Source organism: Ursus americanus, chromosome 12 (assembly GCF_024610735.1).
Source record: "Ursus americanus isolate L20-20 chromosome 12, mUrsAme1.1.p, whole genome shotgun sequence".
Lineage (NCBI taxonomy): Eukaryota > Metazoa > Chordata > Mammalia > Carnivora > Ursidae > Ursus > Ursus americanus.
The window spans coordinates 20,894,239-20,911,532 of NC_142138.1; the positions used below are offsets into that span (position 1 = coordinate 20,894,239).

The following is a 17,294-nucleotide window of genomic DNA, read 5'->3' on the forward strand; positions in this document are numbered from 1 at the left end:
CAGATCGTGTGCATGTCTCCTCAGCTCCACGTTAGATGATTCCACACTGGCGCCTTAAAATCAGTCACTGCAATAGTTACACTATGGAAATTGGCAAACACTACAAATCAGGGTTTCCCACTTCCACATCCTCTGCGAGCTGGTTGTTAAACACTGACCCAGCACACCACTGGCTTTAAAATGAATGAACCCAGTTGATCCTCCTAACACTCCCATTTTACAGAATGGAAAATTAAATTTAGTAAATAACAAAATAACTTACTACAAACTTTTTGGTAGCAGAGGAAGGATTAAAATTCACACCATCTACCTCCAAAGTTGATGCATTTAATCACTTAATCATGATGGAGAGAACACTTCCTAATTCATTTTATGAGACCAGCATTACCCTGATACCAAAGGCAGATAAAGACATCACAAAGAAAGAAAATTACAGGTCAATAACTCTTATGGATGCAAAAATCCTCAACAAAATACTTGGAAATCAAGTCCAACAGCATATTGAAAGGATTATACACCATGACCAGGTAGGATTTATCTCGGGAATGCAGGAGTAGTTCAACATAAGAAAATCAGTGTAATAAACCACATTAATAGAACAAAGGTAAAAAAACGAGAACAAAAACAAAAAACTATGATCATCTCAGTTGTTGCAACAAGGGATTTGACAACATCCAACACTCTTTCGTGGTAAAAACACTCAGAAAACTAGGAATAAAAGGGAACTTTTCTAACACGATAAAGGGCATTTATGAAAAGCCCACAGTAATAAAAGACTGCAAGCTTTCCCCCTAAGAATTGATAAAGCAGTGGCAGGGTTTGAGAGGATCGACTCCAATTTTGAAAAAAGCTCTGTGGATAAAATGCTATCAAACAGCATCACATGCTGAAGAGAAACCATTCATCAAATGAAGAGGTGACTGATGCAGCAAACTTCGCTGTTGTCTTATTTAAGAAATTGTCCCCGCCACCCAACCTTCAGCAGCCACCACCTTGCATCAGCAAGCAGCAACACCAAGACATGACCCCCTACCAGCAAAAAGAGTACAACTCGCTAGAAGTTCAGGTGATGCTTAGCAGCTTTTAGCAATAAAGTATTTGTTTAATTTAGGCATATACTTTGGTGTTTTATTTTTGTTTTTGTTCTTAGGTAAGCTTCTTAAGATTTTATTTATTTATTTTTCAGAGAGAGAGACAGAGAGAGAGAGAGAGAGCAGCAACAGGCAGAGGGAGAGGCAGGCTCCCCACTGAGCAAGGAGCCCAACACCGGGCATCATCCCAGGACCCTGGGATCATGATCTGAGCCGAAGGCAGACGCTCAACCAACTGAGCCACCCAGGCACCCCTACGTTGGTGTTTTTTAGACATGTTATTGCACACTTAATAGATTACAGTATAGTGTAACCACAACTCTTATATCCACTGGGAAACCCAAAAATGCACTTAACTTGTTTTATTGTGATATTCGCTTTATTGCAGTGGTCTGTAAACAAACCCACAATATTTCTAAGGTACAGCTATAAATGGAAAGACATCCATGTTCATGGATTGGAAGACTTAATATTGTTAAGATGGCAATACTCCCCAAAGTGGTTTAGAGATTCAACAGAATCTCTATGAAAATTCCAACAGTCTTTTTTGCAGAAATGGAAAAACCTATTCTCAAATTCATATGGGATTGCAAAGGGGCCCAAAATACACAAAACAATCTTAAAAAGATCAAAGTTGGATGGACTCACACCTCCTGAATTCAAAACTTACTACAAAGCTACAGTAATCAAAACAGTGTGATATTGGCATAAGGATAGACCTATAGACCAATGGAAGAGAATTGAGAATACAGATATAAACCCATACATTTTTGGCCAACTGATTTTCCATAGAGGCATCAAGTTCATTCAATGGGGAAAGATTAGTCTTTTCAGCAGAAAATGTTGGCACAACTGGATTTCCACATGCAAAAGAATGAAATTAAACCCCTACTTCACATCATATAGAAAAATTAACTCAAAATGGAATCATAGAACTCTTAGAAGAAAATACAGGGGTAAATCTTGGTGACCTGGATTTGGCTATGGATTCTTAGATATGACACCAAAAGTATGAGCAACAAAAGAAAAAAAATAGATAAGTTGGACTTCATCAAAATCAAAAACTTTTGTGCATCAAAGGATATTATTAAGAAAGTGAAAAGAGGCAGCCCAACTGTCTTGGCCCAGGCAGCAGCCACCACCACCAGGCCCAGCTGAGCATCTGGGGCATGTGGTGCTCTCCCCAGTCTGGTTCCCCTACAGCCTGCCCAGGTATCCAGAACTGGGCTCCAGCCAACACCTTTAAAAGCCTGGACATCAAGTACCCACTGTGGCTCATCAACAAGGAGAACATCAGCCATAATACCCAGTGGTTCTACTTTATCCTGCTGTGGCCCCATCATTCTAGGCCTCCCCATTGGCCAGCATATCTACCTGTTGATTTAAATCCACCAAAACCTGGTCATTTGCCCTATATACTCATCTCTGGCCATGACACCAAGGACTTAGTGGATTTGGTCATCAAGGTTTTCTTCAAAGGCATCCATCCAAGTTTCCTACTAGAGGGAAAGATGTCCCACTACCTAGAAAACAAGAAGGTTAGAGACATCATTGAGTGAGTTCCAGGGCTCAAATGGGCTGCTAGTCTATCTGGGCAAAGGGAAGTTTGCCATCTGTCCAGACAAGAAATCCCAACCCTATCACCAAGATGGTGAAGTCTGTTGGTGTGACCATGGGAGGAATGGGCATCATTCAGATGCTGCAGGTGATCCATGATGAGCATCCCATGTGCCAACTGCTCTTTGCTAATTGGACCAAGAAGGACATCCTGCTGCAGCCAAAGCTAGAGGAACTAAGGAAAGAACATTCCACTTGCTTCAAGCTCTGGTACATGGTGGAAAGAACCCCTGAAGCCTTGGACTACAGCTAGGGCTTTGTGAATAAGAGATGATCTGGGACCACCTACCACCCCCAGGAGTGGAACCACTACTGATCCTGCCCATGAGCCAGTATCCCTGCCTGTCCAACCTGGACCCCATGGGTCACTCAAAAGAGTGCTGCTTCACCTTCTGTTGGCCAGGCCCTGGCAGCATGCAGAGCCCAGATATCACCATGCCCTGTCTGGATCCACTACCCCCCACAATCATTCTTTAACACTGTGGCCCAAGTTCAGCCTGGCCTACTCATGCCCTGGGTGGTTGCCCAGCTGAGCTGACCTGGGGGGTCCCCCTTGGAAGCAGAGTTCTGTTTCAGGGGGGCCACAGCTGGCCACCTTAGGGCAAGTCCCTACCTGGCTCTCACTCAGCCCTGTCCCTATCCTCATGACTCGTCCCTCCTTCTGTCCTTCTCCTTGCCCTCTGCCATATACATACACTATAGGACTGAGGCTGCCAGCAGCTCGCTCTGCCCATCTTCAGTGGACCACAGTCTGGAAATAAACATAAATGTATGGGCAGCCCAGAGCTTCAGGGGCCAGGGGGCCCCCTGTGCCTTTGCTTGCCACCCGTCACTGTCTGCCTCAGAGCTACAGCTAGGCTTCAGGAGCACCTGACCCTACGTGAGGCCCATAACAACAGAAATTCTAGGGCGTGAGGGTGTGATTAGAGGGAGGGATGCTGGGGGTGAAAGGCTGCCTCTTATCCTAGGGCCTAAGCAGGCCCCAGCCAGCCAGGAGGTTGGCTCTCTGAAGTGGGAAGAGGGCGTTGGCTGAGGGCTCTGAGGGCTGGCACATGGGCCATCTTGAAACCACAGCATTTTCCCCTAACACACCCAAACATTCAGGCAGCTTGGGAGTTCCAAAGCTGTCAGCTTGGCAGAGTCCTATTCACCACGAAAAGGGAATTTGGATGGGGGGGGGGGGGGAAACTGGGCTCCTGGCTGGGGCCACCGACCCTAATGGCAGAGTTCTACCCCCTCCTCTTGCCTTGGCCCCCAGTGTGGGGGAGATTTTGGGCACAGCCTCCTGTCTAAGAGACATTCTCTGTGGCTTCCACATTGCCTTTAGACAATAGCTGTTAGCTTTTTGCATATCAACTTTGTCAGAAGATTTTTTACAAGCAGAAAAAAAAAGTTGAAGTAAAATTTTGCTAATATTTTTTTAAAAAGTGAAAACACAACCCACAACACAAAATGGGAGAAAATATTTGCGAATCATGTATCTGATTAGGATTTAATATCCAAAATACATAAGAACTACTATAGCTCAACCCAAAACAAATGACTCAATTTAAAAATGAGCAAAGTACTTGAATAGACATTTATCCAAAGAAGATATACAAATGACCAGTAAGTGCATTAAAAATGCTCAATGTCATTAGTCATTAGGAAATACAACTCAAAACCACAGTAAGATACCACTTCACACCTATAAGGATAGCTATAAAAAGAAAATGGAAATAACAAGTGTTGGCAAGGATCTGGAGAGATTGAAACCCTCATCCCCTGCGGTGGGAATGTAAAATGGCACCGTCCCTGTGGAAAATAGTTGGGCAGTTCCGCAAAAAGTTAAACGTAGAATTACCCTATGACTAGGCAATTCCACTCCTGGTAGACACTCAAAAGAATTGAAAAGAAGGACTCAAACAGGCACTTGTAAGCCAGTGTTCATTGCAGCTTTGTTCACAATAGCCAGAAGGTAGAAACAATCCAAGTGTCCGTCAGCAGATAAATGCATAAACAAAATGTGGTAGGAACATACAATAGGATACTCAGCCGTTAACAGGAATGAAGTTCGGATACATGCTACAACGGGGATGAACCCCGGAAGAAGTCAGACGCAAAGGGACAGATACTGTATGAAATATAGAATATATGAAATATCAAGAATAGACAAATTCATAGGGACAGAAAGTGCACTAGTGTTTATCAGGGCCTGGAGGAAGGGGGTATAGGAAATCTTGGCGTGAAGGGTTCAGAGTTTCTGTCTGGGGTGATGGAAAAGTTTTGGAAATAGATCATGGTGGTGGTTACACAACATTTTCAATAATTAACACCACTGAGTTGTACCCTTAAAAATGGTTAAAACGGCATCTTTTGTGTTATGTATATTTCACAATAAAAAAAAAATCCTAATTAAACTGTTCTTATCAACCCTCCAGTGAATTTTCCAGAATCTTCTTTTCTCCCTCCGTTGAGCCTAGTGACCTAATGTTGCCTACTTCTCTCCCAATTGCTTGAAGCCTTTTTCCTCCATGTTGTACACTTGGCAACACCTGCGGAGAAGCATGCACCAACCAGCGCTCTATGCTGGCCAACCACCAGCGCCCTGACAGGAACTGCTGATGTAGAGCACAGGGGATTAGGGAAAAAACTTTAAAAGGAGTACAAAAATATGTTGGTATTGTAAGTATGTATGTATCAAAAGTACACTGAATAAAAGTCCTAGAAAGCACAGGTAAACCACATTTGACTGCTCAGGGAACTTATGCAGGGAGATGAGCTTTTTCCTGGATCACCTCCCTCAGTGGTTTGGAGAACAAAACTGTGGCATCTCAAACTCCTGAGGCAGATTGTCCCCCAAGTATTAGGCCACAAAGACTGGATCTCTTTAAAAGATTTAGACCAGCCTTTATTGTGCTGATCCTTTCATGTCCTCCCTACGAATACTCTCTTGTTTTGTTTTGCTGCGTTTGGCACAATGTCTGTTTGACTACTTGGCCTTTTCACAGTTATCTTGAAGCTTCAGGGTGTTTTTCTGTGGGCCAGAACTTTGCTTTATAAAGTGAGAGCTCGGAACATAACAGCTTCCCTGACTCTGTTCTATCCCACAGGTCTGCCAACATGTCAAGGGCAAGGGGAAACTCCAATTGCGTTTTTGCTTTAGAGGCCTAGATGCATTTTTCTACATACATTTGTAAAAAGTCAGATTTTTAAATCTGAGTGTAAAACCATATACAATAATGGTTAAGAGATGAGGCACTGGCTGTCCTCAGATGTTCCACATCGACTCTGCCCCTACTGTGTGCCTCGGACAGGTATGCCTTCTGCCCCTGCGAGCAGCGATTTTCTCATCTGCACAGGGGAGGGTAATAACATCTACCTCAGAGGGTTATCGAGAGGTCTAAATGAGGGAAAGTACAAGAGGTACCTCCCACAGTGGCCGACACAGACTCTGTGCTCAAAGGGTTAACCCCTTAGTTACTTTATTCGTTGCAGAGCATCCACGAAAGCCCACAGACCTCCTGCATGAAATTTTCCCCAACAAACATGAATGAATGTCTTCTCTACATTCCGAAAACACTTCATGAAAATGCAAGTGATGCTGGAGCCATGTACCCAAACTTTGGTCAAATAAACTCTTAAGCTGGACGCCTGGGAGGCTCAGTCGGTGAAGCGTCTCTCCTTCGGCTCAGGTCATGAACTCGGGGTCCTGGGATCAAGCCCTGCATCGGCTTCCCTGCTCAGCGGGGAGTCTGCTTCTCCCTCTCCCCCTCCCCCCCCCACGTGATCTCTCTCTTTCTCTCTCATGCTCGCTTGCTCTCTCTCTCAAATACATAAAATCTTTTTAAAAAAATAAAACAATAAATAACAAAGTAATAAAATTAACTCTAAGTCCTTCGAGAGGAGGCAGCACTGTCGTGCGCTCTTGCCACCCTTAGAACCAGACAAAATGGGCCCTGAAGAAATGCTTGTAAATTGAAAGACTGAGAAGCAGTTTGGGGCCCTGCAAAAAGCACTGGACTTGTTGCCATAAGATTTAGGTGCTAGGCCTGGTTTTCATATGTGCAGGCTTTGTGAGACTGGCTAAGAAACTTGAAGGTAACTGATCTTCGGTCTCTGCGGGGTGTAATAAGCGGCCCAGCTGCCATAAATGGAATGTTTATGTCCCCCCCCCCGCCTAAGTTCATATGCTGAAGTCTTAACCTCCAATATGAAGGTATTAGAAGGGGCGACTTTGGGGAGGTGATCAGGTCACGAGGGAGGAGCCCTATTTCTGCCATGTGAGCACACGACGAGAAGCTGGCCGTTGGCTCCCCAGAAGGGGGTTCTCATTAGAACCTGAGCAGGCTGGCACCTCGATCTCAGATTTTCAGCCTCTAGAACTATGAGAGAGAAATTTCTACTGTTCATAAGCTGCCCAAGGGATAGTACTTTGCTACAGCTACCCAGTCCGAGACACTAACCTATTCTCAGTGCAGAACTGCTGAGAGACTCCGATGTGACACCATACGCATGAACGTGCCTGGTTAACTCCTACAGTGCTGCAAACGTCACCGTATGTGGATTCCTGCATTGTTGTTTGGAATCTACGTAAGTAACCCAGGTCTCCTACTGCCGTCTTCACTCTAGGCTGCTGCTAAATGTCCTTTGGTTCTGGAACTAGAAAGGAGCAGAAGAAGAGGAAAAAGAACTTGTAGGGTTTCAATCACTTACAATGAGGCTGTTGTCAACCAGTTAACAAGTTACAGCTAAAGTTAAAGCCCATTTGGTTCTACTGCAAGGATTAGGAGACTGATAGACTTTTAATGGTAAACTCTTAAGTCCACAAAGGCTTATGCTCCAAACTCCCGTTAGCAATAATGCAAACTACGCCTGTTAGGCCTGTGGAGAGATGAGAGTTGAATGGGATCTATAATCTATCTGACTCAATGTCATCAGTTTCCCAATAGCCCCTTCAAACAATCAGACGCCAGTGAAATGCCCTAAGTGGAACTAAGAGCATTGATTTAGGAGAACACAGACGGTCTAGTTCAATGACGCTTTTCAACATGAGGAGCCTACTGATATTTTAAAATCTTGATGTACCTGTGCACGTTTATTTTTTGTTGATTAAAAAAGAAAGGCGATCCTTTAATGATGAGAAGGTAATAAAAGAGGTAATATACATGAATATATCACCTCAAATATTTCCCCTAATATTTGGATTTCCCCTCTTCTTTTTATTATATAAAAATTGATCACATTTCTTGAGGCTTTTATAAATGAGAAAATCTTTCACATTGCCTTTGGTTTATAAGAAATGAACAAACCAAAAGGAAAGGAACATTGAGCTCTTTTATCTCCTTCAAAACAATCACTGAAGGCCTCCTTTGGATAGTCATGCAACACTGTGCTTGCTTGGAATTTTCCCAATTACAGAAGCACAAATACTATTTCTCCCTTATTCTTACACTACATTTGTTCAGTTATCAACTCCTGTCACAACTTCCCCTAAATATCAGATATCTGCCCGTTTCCTTCTAGTGCCATCACACCCACCCTAGCCGCAGCTCCTTTATTTATTTTGAGAGAGAGAGAGAGAGGGAGAAGGAGAATGAGAGCGAGCAGGGGGAGGGGCAGAAGAAGGAGAGAGAGAATCTCAAGCAGACTCCCTGCCGCGCAGAGCCTGACACGGGGCTCCCTCTCATGACCCTGCGATCATGACCCTGGGATCAAAACCTAAGCCAAAAGCAAGAGCTGGACTCTTAACCGACTGAGCTACCCAGGCACCCTCAAGCTGCAGCTCCTTTAAAGCAGACCCAGACTGAGCTAGTAAATTCATGGGTGTTCTTCTTTCTTTAAATCTCCTGATACTGCAGTCCATCTCACATTCTATTACTGCACAGAGCATAAAAAATCTGTGAGGGCAGGGACTGTGCCCTACATTTCCTTATATTGTAGGTACAGTGACCATATTTCCTGAACAAAAAATCTAGACACGTGTACATTTATAAAGAAAAATAAAAAGAAATCTGAAATTGGACTTTTCTCCCCAAATCTGGGGATATTGCTATCTAACAGATGCATTCTAGCAAAATGTATTCTACATTGTATATGTAAAACACACATGACTGATGGGTTGATTGCTTAGCCTGTTTAGAATAGCCTGTTTGGGGCGCCTGGGTGCCTCAGTCGGTTAATCGGCTGCCTTCAGCTCAGGTCATGATCCCAGGGTCCCAGGATCGAGTCCCGCATCAGTCTCCCTGCTCAGCAGGGAGTCTGCTTCTCCCTCTGCCCCTTACCCCACTTGTGCTTGCTCTCTCTCTCTTTCAAATAAATAAATAAAATCTTAAAAGAAAAAAAAAAGAATAGCCTGTTTATAAACTGATAGACTGAAACCCTTATATGGCCCTCGATCTTTTGTTGTTGTTGTTCTGCACTTGAAAAACAAATAAGTTTCAATTGATTGCCAGCAGTTAAAAATTGCTGATTTCACATAAAAATCAAGCTACTCTTGAAAAATGTGAAGATCTAAGAAGACTGGGTCATTAGAAATCAGCTCGAGCTAAAGTCTACCCAAAATGGGGAAATCTAATAAAACTGGAAACCCAAAGGGGGCCATACTTCCAGTGTCAACAGGAAAGGAAGCTGCTGCACAGAAAAGGACAAGAAGGAAACGTGCATGTCTGGATCTTGGCACTTGGGGGAGGAGACACCTACATCTATACCAATGTCGTCCTCCAAGTGCCAAGGATAGTGTGATTATAAATTACCAAAAAATACTTATATATATATTTTTTAATTTTTAGTTTTATTTTTATACAATGAAAGGATGTACTTGGTAGAACTGTATTATTCTTGGTAGAACACAGTTCAAAATGTGTTTGTCTAAAATAGTTTGAAAAACAGAATATTCCAACTGATTAAACGCTTGGATTAATTCTGAGTTGCCATGCAACACTCTATATACATTATAAATATTGGAAGAATTAGAATATGAGTCAATGAAAACAAAATTTACATTAACCATAACCTTTTAAAAATTATACCATTTTTAAAACTGTCACTTTTCTTTTATGCATCAGGAATACAATTCCTACTGCTTTCCTGTTCATCATAAGCATCAGTTTGTTAGCAAACAGACATTATACCCTCCTGCCAGCTGGACTGCCCCTTCCTCAGGATGCCCCCAGCCCTATGCTGTGCCTTTTTCTATAGCTCCATAAGCGACCTTATATTATATACGGTCATTTGCTAAGTCTACTTCCTTCATCGTATTAAAAGTTCTATATGGCACAAACATTGTGTTTGTAACCTACACAGTGAGCATTCAAAACACATTTTTATATTTCAAACTAATTTCTCCCAACATGAGTGAGGAGTAAAACAAATATTTGTAGCAACTATAATTGTTGCTTCATTTCAAGTAAAGTAAGAGAAAAAAAGAAAATAAAAACTTAATAGATAATTAATCTTTGATGAGAAATTTATGGAATGCTTACTTTGTGGCACATACCATGCTAAATGCTTATAAATTAGTTCTCAAAATTCTCAAAACAATCAATGAGATATATGGTACTCTATTAACAGAGAGAAAACTGACAATTAGGGATTAAATCATGCATGCAAATATTTGCTGAGCAGGTGCTCAGGGCACATTGAACTATCAGTGGGGATATAACAGAGAATCGACTCTCTGCCTTTTGGGGAACTTCTTTTCTTTTTTTTTTTTTTTTAAGATTTTATTTATTTATGTGACAGAGAGTCAGCCAGGGAGAGAAGGAACACAGCAGAGGAGTGGGAGAGGAAGAAGCAGGCTCCCAGCGGAGGAGCCCGATGTGGGACTCGATTCTGGAACGCTGGGATCACGCCCTGAGCCGAAGGCAGACGCTTAATGACTGCGCTACCCAGGCGCCCCGGGGAACTTATTTTCTACTGGAACATGCTAAGATGATGTTAGAATACATAATATATTAGCATTCTAGATTTATATATCACTCTATGCAAATGATAAGCTTGGACAATGTGAGTTCATGTCTGAAATGGGCCCATTCTCAAATAAAAATTTGAGACTGGAGCACCTGGGTGGCTCAGTCGGTTAAGTGTATGCCTTCAGCTCAGGTTATGATCCCAGGCCCACATTGGGCTCCCTGCTCAGCAGGGAGCCTGTTTCTCCCTCTCCCTCCACATGCCCCCCTGCTTGTGCTCTCTCTCTCTGTCAAATAAATAAACAAAATCTTAAAAAAAAAAAATCTGAGACTGAAGAGCTGAGGCTCAGACCCTCATGACCTTGTCAAGGTAAAAGTAACTCTCAAAGGTCACTCTGTCCTTGCTGGCAGCATTCAGCCTGTGCAGATCTGATCTCTAAACTTCTAGTAAACAGAAAATATTCTCAAGAGAAGATTTGTAATAAAAGGAATCAGATAGAAATAAGATACTATGGGATTAAAGAAATAAAAGAATTAAGGCCACACCTTTGAAAGCCAGATATTTTTCTGTCTCGCATATAAACCTCAGTGAAGAGCAGGGGGAAGCCACAGCAGAACAGAAGTCAATGCACAGAAGGGACTTTGGCCTCTTGGCCTCTAAGTGGGATGGGATGTCTAGGAGAAGGATGACACTTCCAGGCACCATCACAATTCATGCTGCAAAGCTGTGGCCCCTAGCTGCTATGCCATTTTGAGTTTTATTTACCTCTCTGGAGCTGGACACAAGAGGAGCCACCCGGTTCAAAAATGCAGAAAGAAAAAAGGAACAGTTTCAGGTCTGAAATTCTCGAATTTGCATCAGACACTTCCTGTCAAACACTGAAGTTGCTGGGATAGACTGTGAGAGTTCGTCTCACTAGGCCAGTGCAATTTAATCATTAATCTTCAAGGTTTTCATACCTAATCCCCAGTGATATGGGGCATCTTTGGGGAAGTTTCATTCAAATAAAACTGAAGTTGAACTCAGAAAGGGAACAGAAAAGTGGTTCTAGAAGCTACCTTCTAATTCTGGGTGGGCAGAAAATTGTCTTCTACTCTAATGTAAAGCAACATAGTGGGGCACGTCGGTGGCTTAATCAGTTAAGCATCGGCCTTCAGCTCAGGTCATGATCTCAGGGTCCTGAGATCCAGCCCCATATGGGCTCCCTGCTCAGCAGGGAGTCTGCTCCTCTCTCTCCCTTTGCCCCTCCCCCTTGCTTGTGTGTGTGTGCGTACTCTCTCTCTCTCTAATGATAAAATCTTTAAAATAAATACATAAATAAATAAAATAAAATAACACAGAACAATTTTCTCATCAACCACAATATGATCTAGGAAATCTGAGGCCAAGTCACCAAACTATTTCTAAATGCAATGACTTGCAAGTAGAGACTGACCACAGTGGCTTTGTATCCCTGAAAATCTACTCAAACATACTTCGGGAAGGGAGACGAACACAGCACTCAACATGAAGAACAGTATCTCTCTGACATTAGAAACCATTGAGACAAGGCGAACGTGAACTACAAATATGAAGGCATGGAGAAAGCCTGAGGAAACCAATCTGATTTCTTCTATGGCAGCCCAGATAACAAACTGAAGACACTCCACGCTTACTATATTTATGCTTAAGGCAATTTAAAAAATGAGGTCTTAGCCAAAAAGCCTCTACCTGGCCTTCAAAAAATACTTAAATTTTTTGGATGGGCTATGAAAACTAAATTGTCTACATAAAATCTGTACAGCAGGGACCCGTTTTCAGCAGGTAAGCCTATTTACAAGTAAGAACGTTTTACTTTCATAGCATTGGCCTGTTTTGTTTGAAGAAAATATTTGTCTTTTGATAATTTATATCCACACACATGGTTCACACCCCAATTCACCCTACTTTTGTAGTTCAAAACAAAATAACAACAACAACAACACAGAAACAAAACAAGGGGGATATTCATTTGGTCCTGAGTAAATAGTTACCCCCAGAAAACTAGTAAAAGTAAATACAAATGATCTCTCAGTGAATGAACTTCAATCTATGCCTCAAAGAATTTCTACAGATAAAACCCAAGGAATATGAGCTTAGAGTAAAAAATCCACAAGACACACAAGCAAAGAAGGCAAAGTAAACGAAAGCTAGCACAACAGCCGACAAAGATCAGACCTGCAGCATCGTTGGATATGGAATGGCAACTGGGTATAAAATAAGAAGGTTTAATATTAGTTCATCCAACAAATATTTTTTTGAGTACCTTCTATTTGCCAGGTAATATTCTAAGCTCTGAGGACAAAGCAGCTAACACAACAAATACCCCAGCTCTTAAGGAGGTTACATTTTAGAAGAGGGAGACTAGTAAAATATGTAGCATGGGAGGTGGTGGGGGAAAGCTGAGTGAGAGATACAAAATACTACAATGGAAGATATCTGCTGTACTTACAGCCACATGAGGATTAGCTTTAGGTATGAAGGAAGATCTGAGAATTCTGGGCTTTTTTTTTTTTTTTTTTTTTGACAGAGAGAGAGAGAGAGAGAGAGCACAAGCAGGCAGAGCAGCAGAGGGAGATGGAGAAGCAGGCTCTCCTCTGTACAGGGAGCCTGATGGAGGCCTTGATCCCAGGACCCCGAGATCATGACCTGAGCTGAAGGCAGATGCTTAACTGATTGAGCCACCCAGGCGCCCCGAGTTCTGGTCTTCTTAACATAAACAGGGATGTAGGCAAAAGGAGATTGCAATGCCAGATAGTGGTGGTAAGACCCTTATTGGGGGGTGGGGTGGAGTCTCTTCTCAACAGCACACAGAGTCCTAGGCTTCCCTCTTCACCCCTGCCAATGCCTATGTGAGGGGTAGGGAAGGAATGATCTATCTGAAGCTCAGGTTACATGAGAGATCCCTCTCTTTTCCTGCTGATGGAGGCCTAGAGGCCAGGGGACAGATTGGCTTACCTTTGAACCTTTGTTTCAAGAAATGGAAGTTGGTAGATATGAGCAAGAAACAAGAGACTATACAGAATTGTCCAACAGAACTTCTAAGAAAGAAAAAAAGGATAGAAATTAAAAACTCAAATGCAAAAGGAGACTGGACACAACTGAAAAAAGAATTAGTGAACTAGAAGTCAGATGCTAAAAAACTAGCCAAATGCAGATTCAAAATATGAGAGATTACAAGACTTGGATGATAGAATTAGGTCTAATATACCTGTGATCAAAATTCTCTGAAGAGTTAGCAAAAAATGAGAGAGAGGAAACATTCAAAGAGATAATAGCTGACAATTTTCCAGAATCTTTGAAAGTTATGATCCTGGCCACAGCAGGCATTTAAGTTTTGGACTCCTTGTCTATAAGTAAAAGTTTTTATTAAACCACCTTCTAGAAATATGTCTTTCACTGAACACTACTTTACAGTTTATAAAGGGCCTTCACATACTAAAGTCTATGCTACATGTCTTTAGATTAGTCTAGGATTTGTTTTCCTGATAGGAAACTGAAATAATCTCCAGGCATGCACTAGTATCAAGGCCTTTCTCCTTAAAGCAGAGAAGAGAAAGTTACTCATGACAAAATTTACTGATGATTACTACAGCACACTCTTCAATGTGGTGGACATGGTAGCTACTACTGCTGAATTTGGTTGATTCTCTGCAGTTTCCACTTCGACATTCGTCCAGGATATTGCCTTTGCAAATTTTCCTATCTTTTGTTTTTTCTCCCTAGGAATGATTTTGGGGGTCTATTGAAGACAGTGCTTTTCAGTAGGTTAAGTGGTAAGATCCAATTTCATCATGACCTCGGAAGCTCCATAAATAGCTTTCTCTATTTACTAAGTGAACAAGGTCAGAACCTTCTTAGCATGACATAATAGGCTATTATTTTTATTATTTTGCATTCTGTCACTATTCTCCTTTCCAAGTCTACTCTCAATACAAGCACACAAGACAACTCACAATTTTCCCAAATATATGAACACGTACTAGGCTCTCAGGCCTCCATGCTTCTGTACAGAAAACTCCCTTGACCCTTTCATTGTTCCTCCCTTCTTTTTTCAATGCTCCTCACTCACCTCCTCCCACCTAAAATCCACTGGTCTCAGAATACTCAACTGGTTTTTCAAGAAATGGGCATAAGACATGAACAGACATTTCTCCAAAGAAGACATAAAAATGGCCAACAGACATGAAAAAATGCTCAACATCACTCGGCATTAGAGAAATACACTCAAAACCACAGTGAGATACCACCTCACACCAGTCAGAATGGCAAAAATTAACAAATCAGGAAACGACAGATGTTGGCGAGGATGCAGAGAAAGGGGAACCCTCCTACACTGTTGGTGGGAATGCAAGCTGGTGCAGCCACTCTGGGGAACAGTGTGGAGGCTCCTTAAAAAGTTAAAAATGAGCTACCCTAAGACCCAGCAATTGCACTACTAGATATTTAGCCAAAGGATACAAACATAGTGATTCAAAGGAGCACATGCACCCCAATGTTTATAGCAGCAATGTTCACAATAGCCAAAGTATGGAAAGAGCCCAGATGTCCACTGACAGATGAATGGATAAAGAAGAGGTAGTATATATACACAACGGAATATTACTCAGCCATCAAAAAGAATGAAATCTTGCCGTTTGCAACAACGTGGATGGAACTAGAGAGTATAATGTAAATAAAATAAGTCTCAGAGAAAGACAAACACCATATGACCTCACTAATATGTAGAATTTAAGAAACAAAACAGAAACATAGGGAAAGGGAAGAAAAATAAGACAAAGACAGGGAGACAAACCATAAGAGACTCTTAACTACAGGAAGCAAACTGAGGGTTGCTGGAGGGGAGGGGCGGGAGGATGGGGTATCTGGGTGATGGGCATTAAGGAGGGCACTTGATGTAATGAGCACTGAGTGTTGTATGCGACTGATGAATCACTAAATTCTACATCCGAAACTAATAATACACTATATGTTAATTAAATTGAATTTTTAAAAAACTCAACTGGTTTTTTATGACCCTTCTCAAACTGGGCATCTGACCACCCAAAGCTTTCTCTGACATTTATGGCACCTTGCGCTACAAAGTATTCATCTCTGTATCCAGGCGTGTCTGGCATGTGATGGGTGTTCAATAAATTCTTGGTAAATAAATGGTACAGAAAGTCTGGGAAAACACTGGGGTGGGGATGGGGTGGAGGGAATCAAGCTTAAAAGGTCACTGTAGAGCAATCTTTATCCCTGGACCCAGAAAAACCACATCAAGGAAATTTACCTACATCAATAATTGAGATGTGCTCAAAGATGTAGCTACAAGGCTCACACTTCATTGCTGTCTCAATAGCAAAATCCTGGACACAATTTTAATCCTTCAGTTGACTTCAGCTAAATAAATGCACAATGGAATACTAAATACCCATTTAAAACACATATGGGAAAAAATAGAAACATATATGGAAAATATTTAGGGGCATGTCATGATATTTTATTCAAGGAAAAAAGGCTGTTCAAGGAAAAAAGCAGTGTGTTCAGTCTGCTTACATTTAATGCTATACATCAAATTGTCGATGGTTTCCTCAGTGTGGGATTTCAATTTTTTTTAATCTTCTGATTCTACAAAAAAAAAAATCTAACTTGTGTACAATGAGTAGTAATTACTTTTGTGATTAAAAAAAGGAGGACTTCGTTTTTAAAGGAGAGAGCCTTGTCCTTTCGTGGTCTGACTTCCCTTTGGAGCTCCAACTCTTCTGACATGCCATTCATAGTCCCAGCATTCCAGGGTGCCCAAGGGAAAAGGGCTGCCCAGGTATTTTAGCCTCATTTCACAAAATAGTGGCTTGGAAGGGAAAAACAGTTGCTCCAGTGCTCAGTGATTTTAAAACCCAAACAGTTCCCAAGATTTGGCAATGACAGAAAACTTGCATTAGCAGGCTTCACTTTTCAAGATAAACTCCTCTCAAAATTCTGTGCTGACCCTGAAATCATTTGCCATGGAAGGGCTCTGTCCCATCCAGGAGAAAATCTGAAAGCCAGCATATTCCTTCCTACCCTAATCTACATTTACTTGGACATTCCACAGCAAGAAGCCCCCCCCCCAACCCACTCCACTTCCACACACAGACACAACTTTATCTTTTACTGGGCCGCAGCTCTTCCGAAAGGGGCCCAGTCCTAGCCAGCAAAGAGGCCCAGGCCCGGAGGGCTGGCTCCACGCCTGAGGTGCTGGGTCCCTCTCTGGGGGGTGGCAGACAGGCCAGCTGCGAACCCGGGGACTTGACTTCCTCCTTCTTCCCGGAGGTCCCCGCCCACATCACCGTCATCAGGTCTCCGAGGAAGTCACGTTCTGGCCTCAGAGCTGTTCTTAAGCTTCTGGGAGGAAAAGGGAGGTGAGGTGGCAAGAGCCCTTGCACACTTCCAAGAGACAGGGCCCCCAGCTCGCCGTCTGTCACTAATTAGATGGAGATGGGGGTAAGTGATTTTCCCGTCGACTGCGTTAAATCTTTCATCTGTCAGAGAGGGTACTGACCTAAAATGACTGCGTCCCCTCTCCATTGTTAGAAGGGAGAGTGCCCAGATGTCCCCGGGAGCGCTGCAAGAAGAAAAGAGAATTAATATGTATTGAGGATCCTCGAGGTGCTAGCACCATGTAAACACGGTCTTATTTAATCCTCCAATAGATCC

General features: G+C 42.3%; 1 protein-coding gene and 1 pseudogene across 1 annotated transcript in view; one reads left to right on the top strand and one right to left on the bottom strand.

Moving 5' to 3' along the window:
- Positions 1-519: 519 nt before the first annotated feature.
- Positions 520-3,185, top strand: LOC123794914 (NADH-cytochrome b5 reductase 3 pseudogene; annotated as a pseudogene).
- A 12,934-nt stretch (positions 3,186-16,119) lies between these two features.
- LOC123795348 (uncharacterized) overlaps positions 16,120-17,294 on the bottom strand; it is a 71,881-nt gene continuing 70,706 nt past the window's right edge. The window contains exons 6-7 of the transcript XR_015726260.1: positions 17,140-17,202; positions 16,120-16,982 (exon numbers count right to left, since the gene is read on the bottom strand). The gene's annotated coding sequence lies outside the window, so the exon portion shown is untranslated. The remainder of the gene's footprint in view (positions 16,983-17,139; positions 17,203-17,294) is intronic.